Below are 11,215 nucleotides of genomic sequence, written 5' to 3'. Positions count from 1 at the left end.
GTACAATGAGGAAGATGTTTTGCGAGCATTCCCCCAAACATTACATAAGGACTATCGGAGGTGGTACGATGGTCTAGATGAGGAGATTTAGAAGAATTGGATCAAACTACAGACCGCTTTTCTTAAGCATTTTAAGACCGATGAGAGTGACGAATTTGGCTTAAGGGATTTGGAGAGCCTGAGACAAGGGAAAGATGAAAGCTTTTCTGATTACTATAGGAGATGGAGAACAAAGCTATACAGGGTTCAGACAAGGCCGAAGGATAAAGAATTGATCAGAATCTTTAGTAGGAGCTTGTTGCCTTTCTTTAAGGAGAGGATGTTAACCCAACCTCTCACTAATTTTGCTCTAGTTCAAAGCGCTGGTTTGAACATAGAGGAGCTGTAAAAGGAGGAAAAGAAGAAGAATAGAGGGTTTGGCAATTATCGGACCTCCTATGGTGACAGAAATGCTGGAAGTAGCAACCAGAATCAATCAGGAAGCAGTAACACAGTGGGGGCAGTTAATGAAAGAGTCAGAAGAGAATTCACCGACTTAGGAAGACCCTTGAGTACCGTGTTGAGATCGTGTATCAAGAATGGAGTACTTTCGAAGCTGCCAATCGATCCGACTAAGCCTGTGCGTGGGAGGTATATGGACCGAAACTGTGATTACCATCAGTGCAAGGGGCATTCAACTGATGAATGTTTCAAATTGAGGCACGATATCCAGGATCTGATTGACAGCGGGAAAATTACTAAACCTTCTGAGAGGAACAAGCCCAGCACTAAGAACAACCGCTTCCCCAATATCAGTAAAATTATCCGCCCCGCAAGTCTCAGTCGGGTGGATCAATCAACGCAATCGGAAGTGGATTGCCAGAAGAAGTTGTATTGGCAGAGGCTGAATGGGAAGAGCGGGTGTGCGCAATGTTGAATATATGGGATGACTGCAGTAGCGATGAGGAAGGGGAGATGCCTGTAAAAATAGAAATTGAGAAAAGCATTACGGTGAAAGTGGGTGATGTGCCAGAAGATGAAGACGAGCAAGTCCAGCTCGCAATCCAAAAAAGCTTAGCTGATCAAGAAGAGCAGTGGTATTATAGCAGCAAAGAAGACGTGAATGAGGTAGGCGTCCAGAGCTTAACCCGCAGTGGGCGAGTATATAATCCCGATAGCAGTATACAGGCTAAGGGAAAAGAGATTATTGCTGATGGAACGAAAAAGAAAGCAACAGAGAAAGGCGGAGAAGAGCCGAAAGAAAAGAAGAAAGAAGAGGAGGTAGTGAAAGTACAGAAGAAGACTGTCGAGGTAGGTGAGAGCAGTCAGAACCGAGCACCCAGCGGTGTGACCGCCAGTTCAGTACTGAGTCAATTGCAGAGAACAAGAGCAGATATTTCATTATGGGATTTGCTGATAGCATCTAAACAGCATAGAGAGTCTTTACTAGAAGCCATGACTTTTGTCAGAGTGCCTGCTCGGATTCAGAGTATTGACTTGATTAACATGCTACAGCGTAGAATTGGCGAAGTCACTTTCTTTGACTTGGACCTCCCACCAGAAGGAAGAAATCACTTTAAGCCATTATACATCCAGATTGCCGTTAACGGGCGTGATACCCGGAATGTGATGGTGGATAACGGATCGGCCTTGTGTGTGTGCCCGTTGAAGATGCTGTCCAAGTTTAAAATTGAAGAGTCAGAACTTGAACCATCAAACATGGTGGTCAAAGCTTATGACAACACTATGCGGAATGCAAAAGGAACTTTTAGAGCAAAGATCTCCACGGGGGCTGTAGAAAGCTGGGTAGATGTGGTTGTGCTTGATATTTTAGCCAACTATGCTCTTTTGTTGGGAAGGCCCTGGCTCCATCCTCTAGGCGCAGTTCCGTCTACCCTGCACAGAAAAGTGAAGATTCCATGGGGTACGGATGTGGTGACAGTTAACGCGCAAGAGGATCTGAATGTGGCAATGGTGGAAGGCTTAGAGGTGGCGGTGCCGTTATCGGGTTTTCAGGTGGCAGTGATTGATGCGCCTACCAGTGAGAGCAAGAGTGCGATGAATAGAATGAGTCCTTTTTCAAGGAAGATGATGAAAAAGATGCAGTGGCAGTATGGCAAAGGGTTAGGCCGGGAGCTGCAAGGAAGGTTTGAGCCTCTCTCATTGGCATTTGGACAGCAAGACAGACGCGGACTGGGATATTCTGAGAATAGGAAGAAGGAAAGGTATGAGATCCGGTCTCTAGTTAGAGGGCCAAATTTGAATCATATCTTCTTTGTCCCACAAGCCGCAGGAGAATTTCAGAGTAGGGGGAAGACCTACCCCGGCTTGGAGATATTCATGACAGATTATGAGGAGAAACTAATCAAGTCGCCCGAACCTTCCTTGGAACAGCTAGTGGAGGGAACTGAGTTTATGGTGGGTATGACACAAATAAGCACTAAATCTGAGTGGTCGAAGAAGATATCCGAGTTTGAAGACTTTTTGGGGATTGGGGATGAAACTTCCAAGACGGTGCAAGAGCAGAAGGCCAAGGCACGGATCCTCCAGTCGGTATTAGCCGCTGAAGATGCCGAAGAGGCAGAGAGGAAGGTATTGAAGATGAAGCCTACAGAGGAGAAAGCAGAAGCTACCCCGGAAGAAGAAGAAGACGCAGATCCAGATGAAGTGATTCAGGCAATAAAGAATACTTGTAATGAATGTATTGAGCAGGCAATTAATCCTGTATTTTATTTTTCTGATGTTTGTTTTGAGAACAATATGGATGGTTTTCCTCTCTTATTTCAATCAATGGAAGTGAACTTTGACTATTTTTTTTCTTATTTTCCTGATTGTCACGTTCATGGCATTGATTATACCACGCGCATATTTGACATAAATGCATTGCATCATTTTGCATTTAACTTAAGCACCACTGAAGATCCTAAAATAATCGAAATCGGATCAGACTTTAAACCTGCGCTTAGACAGGATCTTCAAGAATGTATCAAAAGAAATTCAGAGGTATTTGCCTGGAGCTACGCAGACATGCCAGGAATCGACAGATCAATAGCAGAGCACTTCATTCCTACTGATCCGACTGTTAAACCGGTGAAGCAGAAAAGGAGAAGGGTCAGACCAGAATGGCAGGATAAGATCAAAGCTGAAGTCCAGAAGCAATTGGATGCAGGATTCTTGGAAGTAGTACACTATCCGGAATGGTTGGCCAATATAGTCCCTGTGCTGAAGAAAGATGGGAGGATAAGGGTCTGTGTCGATTACAGGGACCTGAACAAAGCCTCGCCTAAAGATGACTTTCCACTTCCGCACATAGATGTTTTGATCGACAGTGCTACCGGAATGGGATGTTATTCTATCATGGACGGATTCTCCGGATACAACCAAATACTGATGGCCTTAGTAGACAAGCACAAGACGGCCTTCACCACGGATTTCGGGACCTTTTGCTATAGAGTAATGCCATTTGGACTGAAGAACGCCGAGGCAACATACCAGAGAATGGCTACAACATTATTTCATGATATGATCCATAAAGGGCTAGAAGTATATGTAGATGACATGGTGATCATGACAAGAACACAGGAAGAACACGTAGAAATGCTAGAGAAGTTCTTTGCACGGGTCAAACAGTATAACCTGAGACTCAATCCCAAGAAGTGCGTATTTGGAGTAACGAAAGGAAAATTGTTAGGTTTCGTTGTAGGACCTAACGGGATTGAGGTTGACCCTGACAAAATAAAAGCCATTCAGGACATGGAACCGCCAAGAACAGAACGTCAGGTGAGAAGCTTCTTGGGTAAAATTCAGTACATCAGCAGGTTTATTTCGAGGTTATCCATCACTTGTGCGCCAATTTTCAAGGTACTGAAGAAGAATCAGCCAGTTAAGTGGAATGAGGACTGCCAGAAAGCCTTTGACCACATAAAGAAATACCTGATGAATCCACCGGTGCTCAGTTCACCTAGACCAGGAGAACCTCTGATCTTGTATCTATCTATAGAAGATGCAGGAGTCGGAGCAATGTTGGTACAGCCGGACGCCGCTGGAGTAGAAAAGGCAATTTACTACATTAGCAAGAAGCTACTGCCTATCGAAGAGAAGTACAACATGGTGGAGAAAACGTGTATGGCAGTAGTGTGATCGATAAAGAAGTTGAGGCCTTACTTTGATTCCTTCAGGGTCACTTTCGTTTCCAAAATTGATCCTCGAAAGTACTTGCAGAGAACGCCTACTCTAGAAGGACGGTTGTCTAAGTGGTTAATTCAGATGTCTAGTGTGGATGCAGAGTTTGTAATGAAGAAAACGGTCAAAGGCCGGGCTGTGGCAGAGTTCCTAGCTGAAAATCCAATTACAGATGATGAACCTTGGGAATTGGAGTTTTCAGATGAGCACTTACTGTGTATTGAAACAGGGGCTTGGAAATTGTACTTTGATGGATCAGACAATAGAAATGGAGCCGGAGCTGGTATTGTAATTGAAGCACCTAATGGCGAGGTCACCACAATGTGCAAGAGACTGTTGTTCCCGGTCACTAACAACATGGCTGAGTATGAAGCGTGCATCATGGGAATGGAAGCTCTTCTTGCATCTGGCACTAAGGAGGTCGAGGTAATAGGAGATTCGTTATTGGTTATTGAACATGCTAACGAGAGATGGAAAGTAGAAGAAGAAAGACTGAAGCCTTATGTTGAGTACTTGTTGAAGAAGGCAGCACTATTCGACAAGATCACTTTCACTCACATAGGAAGAACCTATAACAGAATTCCAGATGCCTTGGCAAACTTAGCATCGGCGTGGCAGGATTTGTGTAAAGTTTCGAAGAAGCCATTTATCATTACCACAGCCAATATCCTATGCTATCAAGAACATTTTGTGAACCAGGTGGAGTCGGAGGAAGAACCCTGGTTTACGGATATTCTGAGGTGTATGAAAGACGGTACTTTCTCTGATGATGCGATGAAAGAAGACCGTGCGGTTCTCAGAAAAATGGCTTTGAATTATGTTATGGCAGATGGTGAACTCTATAGAAGAGCTTGGGATGGGATGTTGCTAAGATGCGTGAGTAAAATAGAAGGAGAAGACATAATGAGAAAAGTCCATGAAGGAGTTTGCAGTACTTATTTAAGCGGCATGAGCCTAGTAAGAAAAATCATGAGGCAAGGTTATTTCTGGATGCAGATGGAAGGTGACTGTGTTCAGTATATGCGTCATTGCAAAGCTTGCCAATATCATGACATAAAAGCCACTTATCTGCTGTTGAACTCCATCCGACAACTCCTTCTTGGCCTTTTTCTGCATGGGGCATAGACGTCATCGGCAAAATCTCGCCAGCAGCATCGAATGGCCATCAGTATATATTGGTTGCAGTTGACTACTTCTCTAGATGGATTGAGGCTCAGTCTTACAAAACCTTAACAGCCAAACATGTGGCTAGATTCATTGAACAGAATATTTTCTTTTGCTATGGTGTGCCCCATCACATAGTTACAGATAATGGCTCTCATTTTCAAGCAGATGTTGGCCAGTTGCTTTATAGATATAAGGTTGAGCATCACCATTCTTCTCCTTATCGCCCTCAGGCTAATGGTGCAGTAGAAGCTGCGAATAAGGAGATCAAAAGAATCCTATCGAAGATGTGTGAAAGGTACAGAAGCTGGGCCGAGAAACTTCCCTTCGCGCTCTGGGGGCATCGCACTACCTTCAAATCAGTGAATGGAGCCTCTCCTTTTGAACTTGTATATGGAATGGAGGCAGTGTTACCGATAGAGCTCGAAAAGAAGTCTCTCAGGGTTTTTGTAGAAGCTGGTCTGACTGAGGAAGAATGGGTCAAGAAGAGGTATGAAGATCTAGCACTCTTAGATGGAAGAAGACTGAATGCTCGATTCCAGGATCAGATGAGAAAAAGAAGGATTGCTCATTTCTACAACAAACGGGTACATCCAAGGGCTTTAAAGAACGGAGATTTGGTATTGATCAGATTATTGGATCACGAAGCCCAGAATCATCCTGGTGGGAAGTTTAAACCCAACTGGCATGGACCATTCAGAGTTCAGAAGTTATTAGCAAAAGGCACCGCTGAATTAGTCACCATGGAAGGGAAGCCTGTCAACCAAATTGTCAACCAGGACCAAATAAAAAGATTTTATACCTAAAATGATGATTTCGATTAATTAAAAAAAAATTTTAGCTAAGTTGAAAACCCGAAAGGGCGGCTTAGGCAAGAATTAAGCTTGCTAGGTTGAAAAACCCGAAAGGGCGGCCTAGGCAAAAGTTAGAGCATAAATAATAAAAAAATAAAATAAAACAAAATTTTCGGGATCAACGTGTGGTGCTTAGTTTAAATACGGAATCCATGCCATGCATTCGTGATAAATTTGTGATTGGTTGCTCAACGCCATCAACTTGACTCGAGGGAGAATAGGAAACCGAATAGTTTGAACAAATGACCATTGTATTAAAATAAACTTTCTTTACTTCTGTATAATGTTGAAAAGAAGTAAGATTAATAAAGGATTTGAATTTCAAAATTTTTCTTTTTTTTCCGGGGTTATGGTCAAAAAATGCAAGACCTTCCTCTCTGCTTATTTGATCAAAGATCGACTCATCTGGTTTAAAATGTTCTGGCTGTTGGTCCTGCCTAAACAATGAATTCTTCCAAACATTGATCAGAAGGACGAACACCATTGTCTCAGTGATTTCCCCGGAAAGATCAATAGAAAACCATGAATCAACCTTAGTACTCATATAGGTTCATGCATACATAAAGAAGTTACATTTGTTATTTTTGTCTAATTTGTGCAGGTAATAAAATAGTCCCCCCATTCTTTGTCATTCCCAAATGTAAGCTTTTATCTTTACAGAATAAGTCATTTCCTTTTATGAGCTTTCATTTATTAACCCGAGGGCAGGAGGCCCAAATAACTAACACAGCAAACGATTTCGAAAGAAAAGATTTATTGTCTTTTGTTGATTCATGTGTGCAGAGAGCCGGAATTAATAAAGACAGAGTCATTGGGATCATTAATTAAAAGGAAAGCAAATACATTAAATAAAAGCTCATGGCCTGAGCATAGAAGAGATAAAAAAAGCAAGCAACAAACAACAGTTTATTCTAGTGGGGCCTATCAGCAGAGGCCAATCTTCACAGAGCATGACGTCATCATGGGGTAAAGAACCAGTTGGCATATGCAGGTGTCATGGTGTCCTGCATCGTTCCTTCATCCAAGTACATGGTGTCTCGATTTTGCCAACGGTCGGCCAAATTGGTCAACAGATACGGTGTTATCAGACCACTTTCAAAGTTATGGATTCTGGGAACACGCTGTATCATCCCATACTGACGGCTGATCCTATCTGGGAAATAGGCCATGGAACGGTCTAGATTGGCATACAGCACTTAATTGAGGTTTATACTTCTGGTTGTGACCAGTCTGATCCTCCACCAAGGACAAGTCCATCGAATTGTAGGGTTATCCCCAAAATCGAAGCGTCTCCGAGACCGAGATTGAAAGCTGGCAGGTCCATAGGTTGGAATTAAGCGAGCTGGGATAGGAGGAATCAGGCTTAACTTGTCTAGAGCCTAGGCTTGCAATAACAGTGGACAACCGCGATGATGAACATTGAAGTTGGTGACGTGAAGGGCGATATCCCTAACCCAACACATCGTTTCTCCCATGATCATCATGAAGACAGTATGATGGTACATTTGCATGTCACGAACAACGGTCTGAAGTCAGAAATCTCCAATTTCGGGCCGGCGATTCTTCATGGAATACACATTCAACAGCAAGAAGCAGCAAGCTCGAATCCAAGAGGGATCTAGATCCATGGGCAGAACCCTGCTCAGGAAAAGCTCCAAGGGAAGGCCTTGATCTGTGCTTATGCCATCAGGAAGGTAAATCGGACACAGGGCCACAATCTCAGCTAGATCATACCTAGGACCTGGGGGTAAAGCCGGAGTTTCGTCTTGTTCAGGATGATGATCTATCACGGCACATATCTCCTCGTAGGTCGGAGTTACTTCAGAGTCTTCAAATCGGAAAACCATGGTGTTAGGATTAAAATGAGTAACAAGCCAAGACAAGAAGCCATGGTCGGGTTTTAAGTCCTTGAAATATTTCAGCCAAACGAGTTGGTTCATAGGAGGAATTTGCCATAGGTCGTCCGGGATGGATTGGACGAAAGACGAGACTTGGTTTCTGAAGGCCATGGAAAAAGGTTATTTAAGAAACTGATCTGCTTTGAATGCTGGAAGTGAAGAAGATGTAAAGAGAAGCTTCTATTTATAGAAGTGTAAAGGAACCGATGAACGAAGCATCATCATTACTCGACTTGATATCCACTGTCAATGGTAGTTGGAAAGACATTCATGTATGGATTACTCCAGCTGGTGAGCATTTAAATCCGCATTAATCAATAAGAAGGACGGTTTGTACAATAAGGAGGTTGAGTTTTTATGACCACATTAACCGCCCTGTCAGGTAAGCACTACGATCCGCTTCTGTTTAGGAATTAATTTTTGTCGTATTTCATTTTAAGTTCATTATCTTATTCTTTATTTATTTCATTTCATTTTATTTGTTTAATTATAATAAATCAGTTCATTGACTGCTAACAAGGTGGACTACTCTCATAAATAAATGGGACACCGCTATTTTGTGTTGTTGTGTTTGTATTTTGTTTTTGCAGGAATAAGGTCTCACAGTTGCAAAACATAAACACATATGACAATGTAATAAAAGCAAAATATTGTAAAAAAAAAATGTGTAAATGATATCATAAAAATAGTATAACCGTACAATCATCCTAAAAAACCACTAAATGTTCAAAAAATGTTCCAAAATGGCTGAGACACGGGAGCAGGGCTACCGTCGCCTACGGCTCGGACCAGCAGCCGCCTGAGGAGGTGGAGATGGTGGTGCGTCATCGGAAGAGCCGTCATCGTCCTCATCAAAGGAGTCTAAGGGGATCCCCTCTACCTCCAACCTCGTCCGGAGCCGTTCCATCTCCTCCTAGAGTCGGCTCACAACACTAGACTGGCGAGACTGATGCCTCCGCAGCCTCCCGATCTCCAGGTCCTGTAAAAACAGAGATATGTAAGAAAAGGTGAGCAAAGAATAAAGAAGAATGCAAAAACACATGAAGATCATGCATACCCTCTCGTGGCGCTCGGAGTAGAGCTGGGCAATGTAAAACCGAGCAAAGCCGAACCTCTGGCAAATCTCGGATGATCAGGAATCTCAATCCAAACTTATGTGAAAAATGGTTTATCATCACTGAGCCTTTAGGAGCAAAATTTGAGCGTCTACACATGTACATACATAATAATCTCATATCCATAGGATAGTGAACTTCAAACACCTCAAGTCAACCATATCCATCCTGATCTAACATATTCCAATATTACTAAAGTAGTCAAGTAAGTAAGCGTACCTAGTGCATAGCATTAATCTTTCCGTAGCATAATACTAAATTAGTACTATTATATCATAGTCAAACATAGGAAAAGTATATACACATTTCACAGTAGTTCATCAGTCATACAAGTCAAACCCTAATCATGTTTATCTAGATCAAGCCATCATAAAGATCCTTTCATCAATATGTTTAGTCATGCATACAACTTAACCAATGCTTAGGTTATCATATGAGATTGTAGTCTCATTTAGAAAAGGGTTTAAAGAAAGATTACCTCATAGACACGTTATATATACATTTAGGGTGTTTAAGCATTATTTGAAGGTTCAAAACATAACATTCTAGACAGCATGGCCATGCCAAAAAAGCACATATCATACCAACAGTCAGTAAAAAGCACGGGTTGGGCGTGCTAAATAGCATGGTCGTGCCAGATAGCATTGCTTAGGCGTGCTAAAAAGCATGGTCATGTTAGAAGGCCAATTTCAGTACACACACAGGTCAATAAAGAGCACAAGTTGGGCGCGCTAGAAAGCATGGCTGTGCAATCTTGGTTTTCCTGTTACGAAATTTTACCATTTTTAAGCCTTTAAACTTAGCATATCAATCCTTCTTGAACAAAATATTCATTGACACTTAAAACTACATAGATACACATTTATTACAAGTAGAAATACTCAAGGAACATTAGTTATTTCAATCACCTCATCAAACTCAATCAATCCAATCACTTTACTAAAAACCCAAATACAATCTTTCAAGACACTAAAATAAAGTATAAGGCAAACTCAAATGGTTCAACACACAAGAACAAATCAAAATAACTTCAAGATAGTATTAATCATCAATCCAAGAGCCAAACATCAAACATTCACCATAAACCTTAAGATACTATATTTCTTTTAAATTCTTTCACACCACATTGTTAATTTATACTCAACAACTTGCATAATCTTACCAAAATTAAGGAAAATCCAAATATCCCCATGATCACAATCACACAAACATAAACAATAATCAAATCAAACATATAATTGAAGAGTACTAACCTCTAATTACTCTATAGCAAGCTCAATAGCAAATTCAAGCCTTCCCTTTGCCCTTATCAACTTTAGAAGGTTCACCCTTCTCTACGGCATAAAAACACAAACAAAGTAGACAAAATACAATAATTAGAGATTTGAAATCTCCTAATTACACAGATTTTGAATATACAATTAGAATTGAAAACAGATTCACGGATTGCAAAACAGAGACTTACCTTGTTTACAAAATGCCCTTTCTGCAGCTATAGCCTAATTACACCCTTGATTTGCTAGTTTAACTTACTAATCTTAGCTAACTAATACTTGATTTATTTTTTGTTTATAGATTTGATGGTAGAAATCACAGAAAGAAGAAGAAAGCTCTCTGTTCCTTTTTCTTTCCTCTTTGGCGTTTGTGTGTGAAGAGAGGGGCGGCACCCTCTTTCCTCAAAGAGTGTCGGCCTCCTCTTTTAGGTTTTAGCATTAACCCTTTTCTTATTATTTATTTTATTTTTATATTAATTAAGTTAGCCCACACACACTAAACCCACTTAATTAAATTAAGACCCAATTAAAAAGCTAAAACCCAATGAATTAAAGTAAAAATCGTATTTTAACAATTAATTTCTCAAAATAATAATACTTATTAATAAATATCACCAATGATCAATAAATTCTAATAATCAATAATAAATACAAATAATGATTTATAAATACTATTAATTATTTTAAAGTACCAATTTAATCATTTAAATACTCAATAAATAGGGAAAATCATATTAATTTAGAAAAAT

The 11,215-nt window shown here is 40.9% G+C and overlaps 1 long non-coding RNA gene across 1 annotated transcript; it reads right to left on the bottom strand.

Annotated features, from left to right (window-relative positions):
* Positions 1-8,709: 8,709 nt before the first annotated feature.
* Positions 8,710-10,894, bottom strand: LOC110010040 (uncharacterized). Its single transcript, XR_016322230.1, has 4 exons — positions 10,658-10,894; positions 10,446-10,526; positions 9,135-9,283; positions 8,710-9,056 (listed from the first exon to the last, which is right to left on the bottom strand). It is a non-coding gene; the product is annotated as an uncharacterized LOC110010040 (long non-coding RNA).
* Positions 10,895-11,215: the final 321 nt, after the last annotated feature.

Source organism: Jatropha curcas, chromosome 8 (genome assembly GCF_041381405.1).
Source record: "Jatropha curcas cultivar XTBG-Jc1 chromosome 8, XTBG_Jcur_1.0, whole genome shotgun sequence".
In the NCBI taxonomy this organism is placed as follows: Eukaryota; Viridiplantae; Streptophyta; class Magnoliopsida; order Malpighiales; family Euphorbiaceae; genus Jatropha; species Jatropha curcas.
Note: the sequence above shows the minus strand (reverse complement) of the source record. Positions and strands in the feature narration are given on the sequence as shown.